Source organism: Aethalodelphis obliquidens, unplaced genomic scaffold, assembly GCF_003676395.1.
Source record: "Aethalodelphis obliquidens isolate GAN/ISIS:26980383/991018 unplaced genomic scaffold, ASM367639v1 scaffold4, whole genome shotgun sequence".
Classification (NCBI taxonomy): Eukaryota; Metazoa; Chordata; class Mammalia; order Artiodactyla; family Delphinidae; genus Aethalodelphis; species Aethalodelphis obliquidens.
Window position 1 is genome coordinate 84,687,066 of NW_020837948.1, and position 23,153 is coordinate 84,710,218.

At 40.4% G+C, this 23,153-nt stretch overlaps 2 pseudogenes; both read left to right on the forward strand.

Moving 5' to 3' along the window:
- The first annotated feature begins 6,087 nt into the window (after positions 1–6,087).
- On the forward strand, positions 6,088–7,016 carry LOC113613969 (cilia- and flagella-associated protein 53 pseudogene; annotated as a pseudogene).
- A 15,486-nt stretch (positions 7,017–22,502) lies between these two features.
- On the forward strand, positions 22,503–22,675 carry LOC113617712 (uncharacterized; annotated as a pseudogene).
- Positions 22,676–23,153: the final 478 nt, after the last annotated feature.

Here is a 23,153-nt window from a genome sequence, read left to right on the forward strand (position 1 = left end):
TAATTTGCTGCCTCAGTTAGAATGGTTTTGGCTACAAAGTACAAAATATCCAACTAAATGTGGCTGAAGTCATGAGGGCATTTATTATCATCTCTCATGGCCGGAAGCCCAAAAGTAATTAACAGCGTTGGTGAATCCTGCCACGAAGTGGGCCTTCTGCTTCAGCTCTTTTCAGTTCTCTAGCTTTCCCCGCGAGTGTGGCACTGCTACAAACATGATGCCCTCACACAGTTGTATTAAAAAGTAGGAAAGGTGAAAGGGTCTCTTCTATGTTTCCCTCTTCACATCAGAACAGAAAAAACTCTCAAAGGTCCCCGCAGACTTCCCCTCAGGTCTCATTGGCCAGAAGCTGTTTCTATGTCCCACTCTAAACCAATCGTAAATGAGGACGTAGGAGAGCCAGCCCAATTTGGTTTAAAACCAATCACCATTCATCTCCTGGGCTGGGGGGAGGACCTCCCTCCTTTCCTAGAGTCCATTGCCACCAGAGAGTTAAACGGAATAAAGGTTTTGTTGGCTTAGGAGTGGGAATGGCTGTTGACTTGAAAACTGAAAGTGATTGTCAAAATTTAAAAGAGTTAAACAGGTAGTATTTTAAAAATACACTGTATGACAAAAATAAACACATAAGTAAATAAAAAATAAAAAAGGATAAGAACAAGTTCCTGTCCTTAAGGATCTTAAGATCTAACCTAAGAAGACAGCTTTATTGAAAGTAGGAGGATCTATTTAGAGAATCTGTTTTCTCTATGAATTTGGATTCCCACTACTTCCAAAGCAATGATCAGGATAATAGGTGTATAATGTGTTCACCACCTAATCAATCGATTCTGCAAAAAATATAAAAAGGAGTAAATGAATGACATGCCCTCCCCGTTAAAAATAAATCTCTGTTTATTGAAAGTCAGAGTTAAAATTGCATTTCTGATCTTTACAGATGTAAAAAAAAAAAAAGTTGATTTCTTCGCTTTCTCTGTTTGGGTTCTGATATACATAAAAATTGTATTGTGCAGCCCTCCATGGTAGCCCTATCATTTACCAGACCACAACATTCCTGGCCCTCCAAACATGTCAACATGTGGGGTGAGATACCTAGCAGGCGGGAGCAATTTCGTCATCTTTCACTTGATGGGACTGTTGACAGAAGTGGTACAGGGTGGTTTTAAAGAATTGAAAGCAGAGACAGGTGTTTGGGAATTTATAAATCAACTGTTTGTGCTGTAAAGAACACATAAGAGTTCCTGGAGGATTTCCCCCCACCTTCTCCCTGTCTTTACTTTCCATTGTCTCTGTGTTTGAAAATTCTGTCTTGCTATTAGTTTTTTTTTTTTTTTTGATGTTGGGGGTTAGTAATTTATTTATTTATTTTTGCTGTGTTGGGTCTTCGTTTCTGTGCGAGGGTTTTCTCTAGTTGTGGCAAGCGGGGGCCACTCTTCACCGCGGTGCACGGGCCTTTCACTATCGTGGCCTCTCTTGTTGCAGAGCACAGGCTCCAGACGCGCAGGCTCAGTAGTTGTGGCTCACGGGCCTAGTTGCTCCGCAGCATGTGGGATCCTCCCAGACCAGGGCTCGAACCCGTGTCCCCTGAATTAGCAGGCAGATTCTCAACCACTGCGCCACCAGGGAAGCCCCTTGCTATTAGTTTTTAATGAAACCAGTATGTTTATCGTATTTGATGGCAGACTTGGTTGTTTGCAACTCAAGGCTATATTATTTTTTCCTCAGACAGATTCAACTGGCAGCCTCTGCAGATTCCTTGGCACAAAAATGACACATGACACAAAAATTCTAGTGGCAAGAAGCAAATTCTATACCTCAGGAATTCTGCCAACAAGATAAAGCATTGCCAACTGATTTTTCTTTTTCTTAAGGAAAAAAAAAAAAAACAGAAAGGGTAGAATTAAAAGTTTGGACAAGAAAACATGCTCACATCTCACATATCATAACAGAGGAATGTGCTTTAGAGTTTTCTATGATTCTAAATGCTTGGTTGATGCTACAGCAGCCCCTTCAGAGCCATCACTTGCTGCCATTTCAAAAGATCTTGGACTCTGGGAACAGACCGGATTAGCATGACTAAGTTTCATAGTCCCAAAGCTTCAGGCATCAGCACCAGAGAGGAAGGAGCCAGGTAGACACTGGATAAATAATAAATAATGAGAAACATGTTGTAACATTCACTGTCAAATTATATTTCCCATTTTTTCTTACATCTACAAATTTCTGGTAAAATGAAGTTATGCAGTTTCATTAAATTATCTAGATGCCATTTAAGAAGAAAAAGGAAAACAGTTTTCATATAATGTCAAATGTCTCCTTCACGGCAGATACAAACATACGGAAAGCTCTGTGTTGTATAAAAATTTCCCCTTGTCCCCACTGTCCAGTCAGTCTACAGAACCAGGTCTTCCCTTCCCTTCACTGCCAAACTTCTCAAAAGAGAGTTTACAGGGACTTCCCTGGTGGTGCAGTGGTTGGGAATCCGCCTGCCAATGCAGGGGACACGGGTTCGATCCCTGGTCCGGGAAGATCCCACATGCTGCGGAGCTCTCTAGGGCCCACGAGCCACAACTACTGAAGCCCACGTGCTGCAACTACTGAAGCCCACGTGCCTAGAGCCCGTGCTCCACAAGAGAAGCCACTTCAATAAGCATGCACACAGCAAGGAAGAGTGGCCCCCACTCGCCACAACTAGAGAAAGCCCGTGTGCAGCAACGAAGACCCAACGTAGTCAAAAAAATTTAAAAAAAAATTAAAAAAAAAATTAAAAAGAGAGTTTACACTTTTTCTTAAGCTCTCCACTCCTTTCTCATAATAATCTTTCTGCCTCCATCCATTTGTTTAATGGTTTCTCAAAGTCCAATGACCTCTTTACAAAGGATCTCAAAGTTTGTGAAATGTTATTCTTGTTCCATTTGTCCTTGTTCATAGGCCCTTGAAGATAGCATGCTCACCTGAAAATCCTGCTAAACTTAATCCTATCATCAGTTTTTCCTAAATGCAAGCATTCTCCAGAAGGTTTCTAGGACTTCAGGCTTTTTCTCTCTCAGACTTTCTCATCTACGCCTGTGGCTGCAAATACCCACCATGTGTGCATCTGTCTCTTAAATTTTGCTTCTCATCTAAACAGCAGACTGGCTTGTCAACTGCTGAGTTAAATCAGCATATAGGTGCGTCATGGCACTGCAAAAAATTCCCTTTGGTCCAAACCCATTCCTGCCCCTGCTAGTAAGCTTTCGCCCAAACCAGGATTCAAACACAAGAGTTATCTTTGGCTCTTCCTTCTTCGGAACTTCTAACATTCAATCAATTGCTCAGGTCTCTCACTTGTATGCCTGCAGTTATTTCCTCATGTAAGCCATAGTTTTTACTGCCATGGCCAAGATCAAGTTCCTATTACTTCTGTTCTAGACCATTTCAAGCAATATTTATTCTATCTTTCCACATCCTTCCATGCATCCTTTCCCTGTCAGAGTGATTTTCCTAACGTACAGTTCTGACCGTGTCAGTCCTGACTCAAAAACCATGTACTTTTTCCCCATTTTCTACAGAATAAAGATCAGTGTTTAGTTTAGCATTTAAAGTCCTTTATAATTAGGGAGTTAGAAAGCTTTGCAGTCTTTAAAAATCTTGTGTAGAATTCATTGTTTTAGCTTACCACAGAGAAGGACTCACCACAGAGGTAAATAAATAAATAAATATAAGTTGGTTTTGTCTTATTTTTTTTTTTTTAAGTTGGATAGTGAAGCAATTTTTTTAAAACAATGATTGTATTGCCATCTGCTGGAGTGACTGGAGCACAACATTTGAAGCAATTTCTTTTTTCAAAAGTGTGAAAGGTTTGGCTTCAATATTTTAAAATTCTCTCTGAATACGGCTTTAATGTCTAATCTAATAGCAGATGTTAAAGTTTCTGGTAAGAATTACCTTTGATTTTAAAGCACACCAAATTACAATTAACAAATTGACATGACTTTTGCTTAGAAGAGACTGTGAGTGTTCACCCTTTATTACTGAGAATATCCCAGTTGAGTCTAAGAATGAAATGGTTGGCTTTATGAGAAGTAAAGTGCCTTGTCTAACATCAGGTGACTTTCAGAAAGTCACATTTTCTGATGCTACTCAACCATTCAAATCTTTCTCAAACTTTAAGACGCTGAACTAGAATTACCTTTCCCGATGAAGGTTTCCCATGCCAAGTCTCACCCTTCGTGAATTCATAGGACTTACTATTTGCATATACGCTTCATTTGGGAGATTAAACAGACTGCAGTGTATTGACATGTACATTTCCTGTGTTTGCCTTTCACCATGCAGTCATAGTTAAGAATCTGGTCTCTAAAGTCAAAATACCTCTTTCAAAATGTAAATTTGACACTTACTAGCTGTTAATTAATATTTTTGTGATTAGTTTCCTCATCTGTCAAATGGAGATACCAATGCTTCCCTCGCAGGGCTGGTAGAAAGATTATTTTATCAAAAACTGTAAAATCACTCAAACAAGTGCCTGCCATATAGTAAACCCTTAAGAATTAATAGATAGTATCAAGCATATTGCTACAGGTATGATGCTTATGCAGCAAAAATCCCAAGAGGTAGCAGTGAGTCCCACAACTCATAATAGTACTATTATTAAATGACAGAATTTATTAGATATTTTTAAATTAATTAGATTTTTAAAGTATAATTTACATACACTGAAATTTATCCATTTTAATGGTACAATTTGATGAGTTTTGACAGCAGTTGAATAACCATAACCACAAATAAGGTCAAGAAAATTTCCATCACCCTAATATGTCTTATGCCCTTTTTCATATATCCCTTGTTCTTACCCCCAACTCCTAGGGACCCCCAAGCCCTAGCAACCACTGGTCTACTATATGTCACTATAGCTTTCCTTTCAGATAGAACTCTACATGAATAAAATCATACCATATGCTATCTTTTGTGTCTGAATTCTGTTACTTAGTGTAATGATTTTAAGATCCCTCCATGTTGTTTTGTATAGCAGTACTGTTCATTCCTTTTATTTCATATTAGTATTTCATAGATATTTGGATTGTTTCTGGGTTTCAGCTACTGTGAACAAAGCTGCTATGATAATTTGCATACAAGACTTCGTGCAGACATTGGTCTTGGCAATATCTTTCTGGATACATCTCCTCAGACAGGGAAACAAAAGTAAACAAATGAGACCGCATCAAACTAAAAGCTTCTGCACAGCAAAGGCAACCATCAACCAAACAAAAAGACAACCTACCAAATGGGAGAAGATATTTGAAAATCATGTATCTGATAAAGGGTTATATCCAAAATATATAAAGAACTCGTACAACTCAACAACAGCAAAAGAACAACCTGATTTAATAATGGGCAAGGAGTTGAACAGACATTTTTCCAAAGAAGACATACAGATGGCCAATAGTCACGTGGAAAAATGTTTAACATCACTAGTTATTAGAGAAATGAAAATCAAAACCACAATGGGCTATCACCTCTCACCTGTTAGAATGGCTATTATCAAAAAGGCAAGAGATAACAAGTGTCGGAAAGGAGGTGGAGAAACACCTCACACACTGTTGGTGGGAATATAAATTGGTGCAGGCATTATGTAAAACAATATGGAGATTCCTCAAAATATTAAGAATAGAACTAGCATATGACCCAGCTGTTCCACTCTGGATAGTTTTTGAAGAATATGAAAAAACTAATTCAAAAAGTTGTATACACCCCTATGTTCATGGCAGCATTATTTACAATACCCAAGATACGGAAATAACCTAAGTACACATCAATGGATGAATGGATATAAAGATGTGGTATATATATATATATATATATATATATATATATATACACACACACACACACACACACACACACAATGGAATACTACTAAGCCAGAAAAAATGAAATCTTGCCATTTGCATATAGATCCATATAGATGGATCTTGAGGGTATTATTCTAAGTGAAATAAGCCAGATGGAGAAAGACAAGTACCTTATGAATTCACTCATACGTGGTAAATAAATAAATAAGTAAATAAATTAAACCAAACAAAAATAAACATGTAGATACAGAGAACAGAGTAATGGTTACCAGAGGGGAAGGTGTGTGGGAAGGTCTGAACCAGTAAAGGGAATTATGTATCACAATGGATAGAAACTAAGCTTTTGGTGGTGAGCACACTGTAGTGTATACATTAGGTGAAATAGAATGTTGTACACATGAAACATATATGTTATAAACCAATGTTACCTCAATAGATTAAAAAAATATTTAAGTACAGTATTCCATCTACACTGACAAAAGATGAAATAAAGTACATGAACATTTAACATCAGAAGAAAATGAGTATTTTACTGAAATGCAGTTGAAAGAAGAAAAAATTGAGGAGGAAAACAAAGAATGAGAAGAAAAATCATTATTGAAAGAGAAAAAAGAAAAATAAAGACAGAGTTTTGTGGCTGAAAAGTTAGATAGCAATTCAAGTAATGCTGCGAGAAGGTCCATGTTGAGTTGCTTTATATCCGTCAGAAGGTGTGTGAAGAGCGGAAAGCACAGGCAGAATTCAGTGAGGAGCTGAAGAGGTAGAAGCTGGTGGAAGAGGAGATGGTCTCAGAATCCTGGGAGAAAGACCAATGAGCCAAGAAAAACTGAGAAGCCCAGGAGGCGAGGAGACAGAAAGAGCTGGTGGAGAACACACACCAGGGGCTGGGCGCCCAGGTCACCAACATCAAACACAAGAGCGGGTGGTGCAGTGACAGAGAAGAGGAGAAACAACGGTACAAAGGGTAAACTTGAGAAAGAACAGTATAAGCTAAAGGAAGAGGAGACAAAGCAGGAAATTAGGACCTTTTTGCAAAAAGCCCTCTGAGAGAAGGTAGGACCTATTCAACAGGAATAGAGAACAGAGCAGGACTTGAACATGAAGCTCATGCAAAGGGCCCTTCAAAAGTTCCACGAATAGGGCTTCCCTGGTGGCGCAGTGGTTGAGAGTCCGCCTGCCGATGCAGGGGACACGGGTTCGTGCCCCGGTCCGGGAAGATCCCACATGCCGCGGAGCGGCTGGGCCCGTGAGCCATGGCCGCTGAGCCTGCGCGTCCGGAGCCTGTGCTCCGCAACGGGAGAGGCCACCGCAAAAAAAAAAAAAAGGTCCACGAAGAGACTAATAAGAAAGAAGCAAAAAAAGAGAAGACATGGGAAGAAAACGGAAGCTTTCTCAGGGATATTTAGCAGAGCAACGTGAAGAGGAAGATGCTTGGGAGAAAGAATTAGACAGAATAATAGAGGAAAAGAAGGAAAAGAAGTTGGCTGAGAAGGACAGTTTGCTGCGACTTGACGGGAAGGAAAGGAAACAACGTGGGAATGAGGTCATGTGTACAAGAAAAGTGCAAGAAAGCTTGCAAAGAAAAGGAAAAGATCAGGAAGAAGGTGCTATGGAATAGGATCCCACAAATGAAGGTCTTGAAGAACTTAACAGAGAGTAGGAGAATTTTGCAAGAGGCTACGGTTTAGCCCAAGAGTACAGAAGGCTGCTGCAGATGCAAATATCCTACCAGCTGCAGTCTCAGGAAGCAGAGGAGGACGAAGTTTCAAGCAGAGATAGCAGCAAACAAGATTTGTCAGGCCAAGATCCAGGAGATCTGGATCACCCATCAGGTGTCATCCAGAAACATGCACCCCATGTGGACAGTTTGTCATAATAAGCTTCCAGCATAGTCTCATAAACGCCAACATATTTTTTCTCAGTCTTTTAATATTTATGACTACAATATGCTTGTATGTTCTTTAAAAATAACAAAGTACAGTAGCCTCTTCAATTTTATCACCATCCTTGCAGACCCACAAGCAGCCCAGCATATTATAATTAGGAGGGAGATTCCTTAGAACTGGCGATCTGTTTCCATGAGAGTTGAGAATTGGCAGACAGAAAAAAAAAAATTGCTTTACTACTCCAGGAGGCTGGTGACAATGGGCCAACCAGCTGTGATCTTGGGATTAATGGATAGCGACAGAAGCCACCAGATTCCTGGGCCTCTCCTGATCTCGAGGCAAAGAAAGTTAACACGAGAGGGGAACAGTGTGGCTGAGCCAGGCAGGCCTCTTCTGGAAACTGGCAGCCCCTCCTGGGGTCACTGAGGTGACAGGCCTGGACAACCGGCTGACCTCCTCAGGTATCTGCAGTAACCTTGGATTTTTGTCCCAGGCTCCTCTGGGTGTGCTAGCCTCTTCTCAGGGGCTAGGGTTTTTCAGCATCCCTGTCCCAGGGCCTTACAAGGAAATCACTTGGCTGCCCCAGGCTGTGGCCAGGAGCCCTTGATCATTGCTGTGCAGGTGGGACCCCTCCCCCTCCTGACTCTACAGCTGGCTAACATTTCCTTACCTCCTTCCTGCCCCAAACTTATACAAAACGAGTCTTCAGGGTCTCAGTGGGGACCCTGGGGAGAGAAAGGGGTCAAGCACATATAGTGAACCTACCATCTTCACAGAATCCTTGGAAAATTATATATTACACTTTTGTTATAATTTCTAAGTAGTTTTACTTTTCCCACACATTATGTGTTCTTTGAGAATAGAAATTTTATCTTTTAATTCTCTCTTATCTCTTTCATGGTGTTTGGTTTAAATTTGAGATTCAGTAAATACCTTCTGCTCCCAGAATCCCCTTTACAGGCAATTCTAAGTCATACCTGTAGGTGGGGCAAGTGATATATTTCTCCTGCCTGAGAAAAGCAAGCCAGGATTCCATGAGGTAGCTCTCAGACTTATTGAATTTTGATTGTTTCTCAAGCTTGGTAAGGATTTACCTCATATGAAAGAGGTGGGTAAAAAAATCTCCTTTAAGTCTTAAGAAATTGTTTCTATGGGTGACGGAGAAAATGAGTAACTTCTCAGCCCACACCTCACAGCATTAGCTAAGTGAAATGGTTATTTCAGAAAGTGAGAAGAACAGATGTCAGAAGGTAAAAAAAAAAAAAAAAAAAAGTGCTAAAAATAGTAGGTTCTTCTGCCAAGATTTTGTCATCTGGGGTTTTGATTTAAAATTCCATTCAGATGCTATTTGTTAAATACCATTAAAAAAAAAAAAAAAGTCATCCCCCATCCCGCCTCCACGACGGGCTGGAAAACTTACTTTTGATGCTTCATTGACCTTGGCTGTCCACCTTGTTCCACTGAAATGAGCAGGTTATTTTCTCTAAAAGTAAATGCCTGAGACTGTGTTTATAGATGCTAATAGATTAAGTGAAACTGCTCTCTGTGACCACTATGCAAGGGTTAAAGATCAAAGCTCACATTAGCTTTGTTAAAGTATAATCTGGCGCCTTGCTCAGTACAGCGTGATGCTGGTTCATCTTTAATGCTGTGCTTGGAGGAAGGTAGAAGGATGAATCCAAGGGGAATTCTTCTTAGTCAGTTTTTTAAATTGCCTTCATCTACCACTAAAGAGAAAGCCAGAGAACTTAAATGCGTCTTTCATTTTGGAGGAAAGAGATAGATTGACTCTGGTTAATGAAAGTACGCCTTGGATTATCTAACCAAATAAATGGCACTGGATTTTGTTAAAAAAGCAACTTGTGAGACACACACTGACCTGTAGGCAGGAGTGCTTCCTGCCTGGTGTACTTCTGTTTAATTGGGCTTCACCAGCACAAAGGTTGGCCTGGAAGCTTTCCACAGTGGTCTGCACCCTGGACTTACCCAGCACATAGAATTCACTGGTAAAGACAATAGTTAGCAAACCACAACAGCATGGCTGGTTTAAATGAGCTTTTGGGCTGGCTGTGCTGGAAAGCCATGCTGTTACCTGCAGAGCTCCCACTGTATACTTGCCTACTGATGTGCCTGCCGTTTGGGGCAGGAAGTAAAGGAGAGAATGGTGGCTAGTGTCTGAGATCCTTAGATTATAGGAGGAGTGCTAGAACCTGCCAGAACCGTTTCCTTCATTCCTTCCCAAGCAGATTCTTGTAATGGGTTCAGAAGCAGCTAGACCTACTCAAAAGAGACTTAAAATGGCAAAACTTTCAAGGCTCAGGTGACAAAATATGGCATGGAATTTGGGAGAAGGCTGAATTAGGGGCTGTCTGTGCCCCAAACCAGCAGTACTCTATGCTATTTGATTGGAACCTTTGGGGGAGTCTGGAAACAGCAAGACAGAGGTGTCTCCCTAGGTGACTGACAAGGCTGGTGTTCTTATCCTGAGTCAGCTTTGTAAGCAGCTGATATGCACAAGCAAGAGAGGAAAATAGAACAGACGTCCTGCAGTGTCTTGAAAATGGCCTAATTATGCTCTAGCATTACTTTGGCCAATTCCTGACGAAGAGCATCCTTCTTCCCTAAGTTAACAGACAACATAATATACCTTTGTTGAGAACATACCTGCAACCATCACTTGGCTTAGACTATCTCAGTTCGTCTTCACAGAAATCCCCTGGAGTGTTAGTATTACCATCCCCACTTGATAGATGAGGAATCTGAGGCCCAGAGAAGATGAATATCCAAGGTCTCACAGGTAATAAAAGGTAGAATTCAGATTCAAACACAAGCAGTTTCATCCCAAAGCCTATGGCTGTATACACTACAATGGACTATTTTTCCAAAGCAAAAATCCCCCACTTATATGGGTACTAGACAGAAGTGTTATCCTCACTATTGCAGATAGAAAAAAAAAATGTATGTGTTATGGAAGCAAAGATACAAATAGCACAGGGAACAAGGTATTAACTCCGGGTTTACGTGCCTCATCAAGGAGGTCCCTGCAAGACGTTAAGATGATGTTTGTCAAGCAAATAGGACTGGGAGAGGGAGTCCAGGCAGAAGGGACACGCCTGCAAAGCCTGGACAGCACTGCAGAGCGCGACGTGTTGGTGTAACTGGAAGCAGACTGGTTTAGCTGGAGCGTAAGCCACAGGTGAGAACGTGAGGTTGGCCAGGTAGACGAGAGCCAGATCTGGTCAGATGGGGACTTTGGGAGAGTGCATTCCCTGGTTTGGAGATAAGGAGCTTTTATCCCATGAATGGTGTCAAGTCACTAGAAGATTCTAGGCATTCGATGTGTGTGTGAGGGCGGCAGTGACACAGCTAGCCTATCGTGGCGAGGGTAAGAAACTGAAAGTAGATAACTACTGTATTATTTTCCATAGTAGGGTCACTCCACTTCATTTTTTTAATTTTTATTTTATTTATGTTTTAAAATATTTTTTACATATTTTTTTTATTGAAGTATAGTTGATTTACAATGTGTGTTATTTTCAGGTGTATGGCAAAGTGAATCAGTTTTTTATATATATATATATATATATATATAAAATGTATATTCTTTTTCAGATTCTTTTCTCATATAGGTTATTACAAAATATTGAGTATAGTTCCCTGTGCTATACAGTACGTCCTTGTTGTTTATCCATTTTACATACAGTAGTGTGTATATGTTACACCCAAATTCCTAATCTATTCCTCATCCCCCTACCTTTCCCCTTTGGTAACTGTAAGTTTGTTTTCTATGTCTGTGAGTCTGTTTCTGTTTTGTAAAGAAGTTCATTTGTATCATTTTTTTAATTCCACATACAAGTGATATCATATGATATTTATCTTTGACTGACTTACTTCACTTAGTGTGATAATCTCTAGGTACTCCACTTCAGTTTGACATTAAACAGTATGGCCATTTCAGAGGAACTCATGCAGCCAGGGGGCATTGAATGGAATGAAGTTTCCCTCCAGGGTACTCAACATAGAAATGGATGCTTTGTTCCTATTCTCCTATGGCTACAGTCCTTCCTCCACCTGATTTCCAGGAATTTAGAATACCCCTGTTGTCTCTTTTTTCAGAATACTTGCCTGTGGGGAATTAAAATACATTTCTCAGTGTTTATATGTACAATTCAAGGTTTCAATAGAAAGTTGGCTTTCCTGGCGAGTGAGTTGACAGCCCTGGAAACCCTCCCACTGATTCTAATTAGGGAGCTGAAGTCTCTTCACCACTAGCAGGTCAATTTTGTTTGTTTCACGCTTATATATATAAACACACACATATATATATATATATGTATGTATATATATATATATATACACATACATATACATATATCTCTTAATGTAAATGACATTAAGAGATATATGTATAGAGAGAGGATGTATCTATATATACATATAAACACACAGACATATATACACATATATCTTCATTTTATTTTTAAACCTTATTCTTGCAAGTTATAGGAAAATATCCTAATGTTTTTATTTTTTAATTTATGGGTTAGCAATACCTAATTGATAAAGTCATTATAAGACTTAAATGACATAACATATAATGGACCTAACACAGCCTGACCCAAGGCAGGCGCTTGCTCACAGCTCCATCTCCCTCGCCTTTAGCAGATTATAATTGGACGTAAGGAACTTCATACTATATTTGTCTGGACAATGTCAGGCAAAGGATACAAGTCGACCCGTGAAAAAGAATTTTTTGTTCTTTGTAATAGGGCAGTTCAGGGATGGCTGGGTCCAGGGCCTCAGTTGGATTAGATCTCTCCTTCCCCTCATCGTTCTCCCCCCTCCGCCTCCCTCCTCCTCTTTCTTTCCTTCCATCCTTCCTCTTTCTTCCTTGAAGTTGTCTCAATGCTCAGGAGTCTTCTTCCCAGAAGTGACAAAGACAGGTGCCAGCAGCTCTAGACTTAAACTTTACTGACTGAGCAGTCTTGAAAGGGGAGAACACTTCTTTCCAATAGCTTGATGGAGAATGTCCCAAAAGGCTGGCATGACCTCAAAGCCATAAGAAATCTGAGAATCATTAGAAAATTATTATCACAGCCTCTTTGTGTCATATAGGTGCATTGTGCCAGCATACTGCATGGAATTCTGGTAAATTCCAATAAAGAAAAAGAAATAAGCTGGCAAATACTCACACAGAGACAATTACTCTGACTAAAGGTGTGACGAGGACTCCCGATTGGGTCATAAAATAAAGATTTGATTCTAGCCTAGAAAAATGAAGGCTTCAAGCTTGTACATAGCAAACCTTTCTGCAGCAGAATAATTTAGAAAATCCAGAGACCAGTGCCCTTATAAGGAGAGAGACACTGAGACACACACAGGAGGAAGAAACTCATGTGAAGACAGAGGCAGAAATTGGAGTGTTGCAGCTATAAGCCAAGGAACTCCAAGAATTGCTGGCAACCACCAGAAGCTAGGAAGGAGACATGGAACGGATTCTCCCTCAGAGCCTCCAGAAGCATGAGAGAGAAAAATAACTCTCGTTTAGCAATCCAGTTTACGGTGATTGGTTTCAGCAGCCTTAGGAAACTAATACCAATTAGATGGCAATATGTTGCAATGGAATGAAAATTAAAATTCTCAGCAAAAGCTCTTAGTTTAGTTCACGCTACCTTTTTACAACCCATGAAGAAGCCAGTTATCATGCTGAGAGTTTCCTTTTATCTGTAAAATGGGGATAATTATGTTTTTTTCTGTTAAGTTAGAGGATTATATGAAAATCGAATCTTTTTAAACTATACTGGATATTCCAAAGTGTGTTTAGTTGAACTTGAGGGTCTATAAAGATGGGTTCTATGGTGAAGTAAGTTTAGAAAATCCTACACGTATGACTTTTCTCGAGAAGACTCACAACACAGGTTATTAGATAAAACACTAAAAGAAGGACTGTAATTTGGAATCTGTTTAGTCTTCTTTAACCCCATCTTCTCCAGATTTCTTTGACCATGAAACATTGCCTTTGAGGAACTTCAATTCATATCTTATAGATGGTTGCATTGATTTGGAACACAGTTTGGGAAACACTGCACTATGCCATTGTAAGATACTCTAGGAATTATTTGTGTAATAATTTATGTTGCATATACGGGAGAACACTTGGGAAATCTGCAGAAATCATCACACGTCTTCATGGCAGTGTTCCTACATTTGCATGTTGCCCACTGACTTCTGGTGAATGGAATTGAAAGAGGTGTGTAAGTGGAGTAACAGGTTTGATAAAATGCATACTCCAACCCCAAGTTCAGGAGCAACAGAAGTTCCTCTGCCTCCAGAAGGATGGCAGGAAGAAAACAAACATCTACTAAGACGCCTCCATCTTCTGGGCCCCATGACAGACAATTTCACAAATGTTATTTCATTGAAATTTTTGTGGTCTTAATATTTGTATCCTAAAACTCACACATGAAAAGTATACTTAAGTATGAACATATATTTCCTTTAACACCAAAAACAACTTAAAATTACATTATTTATTAGTACTTTTTATTGGCAATAGAACATAAAATAAGTATTTAACAGACTAGCCCAGAATCCCAGACCATGTGTATTTTATTTAAGAAAGACCCTTTCAGGACTTTCATCTTATTGAAGCACCAACTGTTAACGGTCCTTACAACTCTAAGCTGTGAGCTAATTCATTCATTGTCGTAACTATGGGAACATAGCAGTGAATATAAGAGACACAGTCCTGACTTCCTGGAGCTTGTATTCTAGAGGAAGGAGACTAAACACAAACAAAGAAATGAGTATGAATATATGTAAGATGATAGTAACACCATGGAAAATATTAAGCAGGGAAGTAGAATTGAGAGTGAGATGTGTTATTTTAGATGCAGGGTCAGAGAAGACCTTGCTGAGCAAGGGACATTGTGCGGAATCTGATGGAAATGTAGGACTGCTCAGGATACCTGGGGACAGAGAAGACAGTACCAAGCAAAGGGGACAGCAAATGCAAGCAACCTGCCTGCAATGGGAGAATACTTAGCATGTTCATAGAACAGCAAGGAAGCCCAGTGTAGCTGGAACAGAGTCACTACGGGATAGAAAAATAAGAGATGGGGTCAATCAATGGAGAGTGAGGACACAAATCATGTAGGGACTTCACAGGACATGATGGTAAGACTTTGACTTTTACTTGGAGTGAGTCAAGAAGCAATTTAGAGTTCTGAGCAGATAAGTGGTATGATATGACCTATATTTACAAATATCATCCCTGTGGAGACTATGACTATGGTGTGGGAAAGAAGACTGTGGAAGCAGGAAGACCAGTTAGAGACAGTTAATCCAAATTATTCTAATTGAGAGGTGATGGGGGCTCAGTCCAGGGCTCTTCTGTAAAGGTGCTGAGCGTGTGAATGTGATTTGGAGACAGAGCTGACAGGACTGGCTGATGGATAGCATGTGAGGTATGAGAGAAAGAGGAGTCATGGAAGAATGTGGGGTTTAAACCGAAGCATCTAGAGATGGAGGTCCATTAGATGAGATGACTGGGTAGGGGCAAACATTTTATTTTCCTTTTTCCTTTTTTTTTTTTGGTGGGGCGTCCTGGGAAGGTGGAGAAGGAAGAATCAAGAATGTGGTTTGGGACAAATTCTATTTGAGATGACTTTTAACATCCAAGTGGAGATGATACGTAGGCAGTTGGATGTACTAATGTGGTGCTCAGAATAGAGTCTGGGCTTGAGGTCATCTCTTATAAATGATAGTTAAATCCTTGAGACTAGATGAGATCACTCAAGAATTGAGATTAGACAGAGAAGAGTAAAGGGCAGGAGACTACGGCTTGCGGTACATCAATGTTTAGAAAATCATTTTTAAAATTTAATATTTATTTTTATTGAAGTAACATTGGTGTATAATGCTATATAAATTTCACATGGACATTATATTTCTACCTCTATATACCTTACAGTGTGCTCACCACAAAAAATTTACTTTCCATCCATCACCATAGAGTTGATCCCTTTACCCATTTCACCCTACCCCACCTCACTCTGGTAACTACTACTCTGTTCTCTGTATCTATGTGTTTGTTTTCTGTTTGGTTAGTTCTTTTATTTTGGCTTTTCATTTTTTTTTTTTTTTCATAGTCCACATATGAGGGAAATCATATGGTATTTGTCTTTCTCCATCTGACTTATCTCACTTAGTATAATACCCTCAAGGTCCATCCGTGTTGCCACAAAAATAGAAGGTCATTTTTATACATGAGGCTCAAAGAGGTATGGTACCTTGGCTCAGGTAGCATGGCCGGAAAGTGAGCAAGCCAGGGTATTTTATCACTGGCAGTGAAGTTCCTCCTCATAGAGCATATTTATATTCCTGTCATGAGAAAGACAGTTTAGCAGGGAATCTGGAAACGCTGCCCCTGCTTCCTGAGGATGGGATACCTATGAGGGGATTCTAATGAACCCTGGTGAGTTGGCAAGAACCAATATTTTAATCATACTGATTTCACTAGGCATATAAAACCAGATATTCTCTTGATTTCTTGGGGTACAGAAAAAAACTATAGATTCATGATCATTAATATTAAATATATCTTATTCTGTTTAATATATGCAATCATTTATTGAGTACTACGACACCAGGCACTTTGCTAATCATTTTCATGTTGGACACTTTCCATGCCTCTCTGTATCCACCTCCATCCTGCCCCCCATCTCTGCTCTGTGCCCAGAGATACTGATCAGTGTGGACCACATCAAGTGACTCCCTTATCCTCTGTTCCACACAACAGTCCTTACGCTCTCCACCCCTCTCCGCTCCTCTCCACACCTCTCATGCCCTCTATTGCTAGTCTAAGGATTCAGTAGCAGCCATTGTGCTGCTTCCCCTACAGCCTACCCACAACTTTATAAATTGTCCCTTTCTTAAATTCTCCTCCAGTTACCCCCATTTGAGTGTTTAATCTTTTTTCCTTTGGGAACCTTGAGTAATACAGCCTTGGAATGTTGTCTCCTTAGCCTTCTCCCTTCCCCATGTCTCTATGACATGAATATAATCCCCATTTTACAAATAAGAAAAGAGAGGGCATTTGCCTGAATTCACACAAAAATAGGGGCGGAGTCAGCATTTGAACCCAGGTTTGTCTGACTCCAATACCTGCACTCTCAAACATTCATTATATTGCAACACAAAAACAGCTCTAATCAATAGTAGGTATAAAATCATAGGCAGTTATGAACTTATAGATAAATCAATTCACAATGTATTTAAAATGTAAAAACATAATCATTTATTATATGCCAGCATTTCATAAGCGCATTTGATGCTTACGCTCTAACCCCATCATTATCACCGTTTTAGAGATAAAGAAAGTGAAGTTTATCCTCTAAATATTCCCAATGGAAAGAATTTTCACAGAAAAACCTCAGTGAGCATAATACAGTCAAGGGTATTCTATTAAAGACACGACGGTGACACACAAGGAGAGAGATGCCAACATACCCCATGGCAAACAAATCAATAACTCCCTAGTAATTTTTCTCTTCAAAGCTCCTTCTGGGCTACTCTACCAGTGGGGACCTCCCAGCTCTTCATCCTCTTCTGATCCTGTGCTCCACTCCAACCACCCTGCTCTCCTCTCTCCCGGGTCCCCTCCTTGCCTCAACATTTTCTATGCTTCTACCATTTGTACAAATATCAATGTTCTGCCCCAAGTATATATCCCAAACTGCACACTTCAACCCATCCTGGTTTAGATTGTGAGTGAGTCTCTCTTTAGCATAATCTATCCTCTTAAGAGTGTAATTAGAATAATCTATCATGTGTCATCTATCTACCTTCTACTATCTATCATCTATCTATCTATCTATCATCTATCATCTATCTATCTATCTATCTATCTATCTATCTATCTATCATTCTCTATCTAGGTATGTTTTTGTGTATATCTGTGGGAGTATTTTGAACTACATCAATGGTTAGTCTCCTGAACAGTGTAGAGGGGGAGATTTAACTTCCAAGCAAACAAGTTATCCTGCAACAATTTTAGGGATGCTGTCTGAAGATAAGAGAAAAGAAAAAAAAAAATGAGAGGGAAAAAGATATTTAGAGTTTATAGAATTCCTCAAGGTCACAACCAATAAATAGCAGAGCTGGAATGTGAATGCTCCAAGGTCTGTGTTAGCTTTTATGTTATATTGCAGTGAGAATACTTAGGCACAAAAATTGACAAGGAAGAAAAAATTAGTCATATTTAATATACAAGTTAGTTTTAAGCATTTTGAACAGATGATACTTTTCAGCCTGGAATGCCATAAAACTCACCGCAGCTTCCCAAATGCCTGTGGCTGTTGCTTCTTTGGCCAATACCATCGATCAGCAGAAGCAGACCAAGGCTTGGTGTTGGGCTCTTCGATGCATTTGACAATGACTGGAACTTGCCAATCACTGATCAACAAACCAGGATTTTCTGAGGACCTGTCCTGTGCCCAGCACTGAGCAGGGAAACCTTGTGTGGTATATTAAAAATGTAACCCATGTTCTCGTTCTTTGCCTTTAAGAAATAGATCACTGAGGAGTCAAGACAGAACATATAAAACAATCATTCACCATGTAAGACAGTACATACTCTTGTGCCAAGTTGCATGTGTGACCTATAAACATCAAAAGAGAGAAAAGTGGTTTGGGGTGTTCATGGGTGTTTGTGGAGGAGCTGAGCTGACCTCCTTGGTGAAGTAGCTCTGATTCCTCTCTTTCTGGCTTCCGGAGATTAACTACTAGATTTTAATCATTAGATATCAATCCTTCAGTCCAACATTCTTCGGAAGTAAATTTTAAGTAAAAATGGTTACTTTCTAAAGGTAGCAATTGTTTTAAACAATGTTTTCCAATCAGTGCAGAGGGTTTCTTGCCACCTCAGATGTCAAAAAAGAGGTTAATCAGAGCAGATGCCTCCTGAAAGCTGCTTCCACAGCTCACATTGGCCATTTGTCATTCCTCAACAAAGCTCTGAGAATCTCAGCTCTCTTTAGACTGCTCAACAATCAAGGATGCCCAGGGGGTAAGGAAAGCACACCAGATGCCCTCACAAGCCTCCTTGGCTTCCCCCCTCAGCTCTAGGCTTCATTCCTCCCAGGGATGAAGTGCAGGCAATGCAAAATAATCAGTCCAAACTTTTTGTGGGTCCAGGCCTTTCAGACTCTGACCATGCCTAGTGTGAGGGCTGTCAGGATCATGGTAGCTTGTTTTATTCACTAGAGCGGAGTCCTTAAGAGTCCTATTTCACAAACACCAACTCTTATGGGGTCACCAATAGAGAAGTGATTGTGAGGGAGGGAGGAAAGAGACTGTTTTCTTTTTCTAGTGTTACTTCAGAATCCTTTTCCCTCTACTCTTCCTGAATCCTTCCTCACCCAAAAAGAAGAAAAGTCATCCTGCCAATTCCTCCCTAAGTAGCAACCGCTTGATTTGCTCCACATGCCTAACTAGGAAATCTGAATGTGTATGAGAATGTCTAAACACCCACATGGCTGGCGGGTGGGACAGCTAAAGGGTAGGGTCCATTCCTCTGTGTTGGCCAGATGATGTCAATATCACAGAGTGTTGGTACATTTATAGGAAAAAAAACTGACATGGAAAAGGTAAAGGGACATTTTGGCTCTCCTTTTAAAACTCAGAGCAGTAACATAGTCCCTAGCAGTCCAGGTTCAAAAGGCCAGCAGCATAATTAGTCTGTTAAAGTCTCAGCAGTTCATATGGTTTAGAGATTTAAGGAATGGCATTAAAATGCCATAAACATAATCCACAGAATAAAGTTTTGAGAGCTGTTTGTTTTTAGTTTCGTTTTTTCGGTTTTTAAAGAAAAGAAGCCCTTGCCTTTATGAGTCTCTTCATAGGGATTCCATTTCAGAAGCTTGGGTTTTAAAGAAATAAATAAACCAAATTCCAAGGCACGTTGAGGTCTTTCCAAGAGGTGGCATTTAGAAGCTGACTGTATCAGAAGTAAGCTGGGAATTGGGGCTGGGGCCCCTAGCGTTCACTAATTTTCATAGAGAGGAGGCAACCCATATGGTGTAACTTCTGAAAGGCTGTGGGGCACACAACCCTTCCCCAAAATCAATCTTCCATGCTTTGCTCCCGTTTTAAAAGTCACGTTTTGTTTAAAAGTCGAGATTTTCCAAGTGTGTTTCCTGACGCCCCAGGCTTCTTTATCAGTGCCTGTGGGGCTGCGGAGGAAGCCAGATGGGTGGTCTCTGGGAGCCCACTCTCACTTTATTCCCACTTATTCATGTTTTATCTGTTTGAAACTTTTACTAGCAAATGGATTGAAATATTTAGTTTGTAAAAAGGGTTTTGCTAAAAAGTAAAAACAACAAGAAGAAGAACAACAAGCCATCCTCCAATTTAGAAAACTTCTGGGTCAAGTTGTTACTTTCAATTGATAGTGTAAGAACATGCCCTGTGCCATGTGGAAAAAGAACACAGGACAGAGCATTCACAGGAGTCACCGAAGCTCCCTTAGCAAAGATCAGGGCCCTGAGGATGGAAGCCCCAAATCTAAAATATGATGGTGTGCTTTTGGGAGGACTGGGACAGGTCAGATGTCAAAAAGGGAGGAGGAGGACCAAGGAAGGCTAAGCCCCAGGGAGGTGACACATTTTAGGGACTTGGTAGAGTATGCAGCATAAGAACATGGAAATTTCCACAGAAGATGCTAAAAGGGGCAGAGAACGTTGAAAAAAGATGACACATGGTATGAAATGGAAGATTCAACTGAAATGCCATGTAAACAACATCAGATATCAAGTGAGAGGAGAGGCTGAAAATCAAGATGCAAACTTCAAAGGAAATTGCTCAGAACCAGGTACATGATTTGGGGCCTTGACCCACTTCAAGGGTAAAAAGATTCCCCAAACTGGAAATTAAGAGGAAGATTTTAAGAGAAAGCTTTAGATAGAAAAAGCTGTACTTTGAGTTCTACCCTCCACCCCATGGCAAGGGGTGAAGGTGAGGCCTGGCTCCTGACTTGGAGTCTAGTGGGAGGGATTTCAAAGGAGACAGCTCTGAGAAACTGCTTTTGTTGCTGGGTTTGGGAGGTTCCTCTGACACATACCAAATTCCCTCTGGTGCTCTGCGGGAGCAGAGAGAACTGTGGCTAGGAGATAACTTTGCTCCCCTCTGACTGCAAGTCAAGATCTGGCATGCCTACAGCCAGGTGGAGGCTCTGGGGAAGGGATGCCCCCTGGGGACCCTTTTATGTGGGATCCTAAAGATGTTCCTTAAAGAACTTCTGCCAGAGGACAAGGGAATTGGGACTGAAAGGATCTGTGTAAAATGAAGCACCTGAAAATCAGAGGCTGAGGGGTAATAGGAACAATAGGTCAAAGGTGAAGAGAACTGTTGTCTGTTACTGTCCGAGGGGCCGAGCAGGTCGTGAGTCTGGAGGACCATCTGTGAGGCTATGAGCACAAGAAGCCAGCTTACAGGCAGGACAATTAAGTGGATTTTTTCTTTCCCCTTTATCTGTCTTTCCTCTCCTATTTTCAGCCCCAGGTCAGAAAGAACAGCTATTGGGTGACAGGAAAGATGGGCAAAGAAGCAAGAAACCCACCACATCCTTTTCTCCAAAGACAGACTTGTCCAGTGCCACCTCCAGCAAATGGAGTACAAGTCTTATTTGCAAATGCAAATCGTAGTGTTAATTAACATATTATGACTGAAGATCCTAATTTCTGAAATAAGACTTAGGAGATCTGGAGGTCTCTTTTTAGAAAATGAGGATGACCAGAAATGTCATGGTGCTTGATAGTTTTCTTCCAAAGGCAGACAGAAAAAAAAAAAAGCTTCTTCAATGAATTCATCTTAAAGTGGCAGTGGGAGAAAAGTGCCTTTTAATTACAAACGCATTAACTAGGCTTGTTTGTGGCACACGTTAAAAGAGCTTATAGGATAGTTGATCCCACCTCCAGTGCCATGTCCAGGGCAAGTCTTGACCCTGAGCTGAAAAGTAAAATGCCACACACTGTGGTCAGGGGAACAGTGATAAGTGCAAGGATCCAGGGAGGATTTGGGAGGTTGACTGTATGGTTGCTTGCTTGGTGTCTTTTAGTTTCTCCTTGCAACTTCTGCAGATAGCATTCGCCCTAGGAAGTGTTTAGATTCTACCACATGCCAGCATTCTATGTAACCCCACCTACTGCAGTAGAAAGAAGTCTATCTTGTGTATTCATACCATATATATAGATAAATCTATATATCATACCACATACTCATCTCTCTATTATATATATGTGTGTATATATAATACACATATTTGATTATATATATATATATAAAATAGATATACATATAATCAAATGGCTGAGTTATTTGTTGGGTGTTTTTGTTTTGCTTTGTTTTTTTAAACTGGACCCAAAGAGAAAGGTAAGAAAAAGGTGCTTGGTTTATAGGAATATAGGAAACAATGGTTTACTTACCCTAACCCTAAAAGTCCTTCTGTCTTCTTTTCTTTATTTGTTTTTGGGGGTGGGGAAAGTAGTTGGTCTCCTTTCAAAATACCAACTATCTATCTGAGTCCTTATCAGCTTTTCTCAGCAAGACCATTCACAACTTCTCAATAATGGGAAACATAACAAGAAAGAAAAAAATTAATCTCAGGAGAAAAAAGGATATGGATTCAGAAGACCAAAACAATAGGCATACTATAACAACACATCATTGATTAGATGCAGCAGGAAATAGGACTGGAATAATGGCTCAGGAATTACAGGAAAGAATCGCTTTCCGGCCTTTTGGCTACGATCAAGTGTAGTATCTGCTCTCATCAGGTTAATATCTGAGGACAATACAGTAAATGGAGCACATTTTTGGAGCTGGGAATTGGAATAGGAGTTTGCTCCATTCACGCCACACCTGGACCTGGTATTCTCCGGGAATGGTCCACCCCTCTCATAACAACAAAGAGCAGACTTTGCCTTCCTCACCTTTTCTTCATCACTTTGCTCCTCTTTGGTTTGCCAGAGTGAAGTACTGTTTTTCTCGCGAGGTTTCATGCAGCCTTGGCTCCGCCCACCGTACCTTCGCAAGGCGGTCTTGTTTCCTTTTCTTCCCATCTTGGCCTCACCTGCCGACTTGCAGCTGGTGGGTGGCTCTCTTTAGTTTGAGTATGGCATTGACCTTTGCGGGTTTTTAAGCAAGTTATTGGTGAGTGTCTTCATTATTACCACTCTATGCTGTTGCTGTCATGGGCCCAAGGACTTTTTTCAGTAGCTCTCAGAGTGGCAGCAACCCCAAATCCAAGAGCTAGTTTTATCGGCTTTGTGGAAGTAACGTCTCCAGGTAACGGAAACGTCAGCCGCCTTACAGGCTCCGTGCTCTTCCCTAATTCAAGCCAGCCTGACCACCAGGTGGTTACGCCTTAGATGGT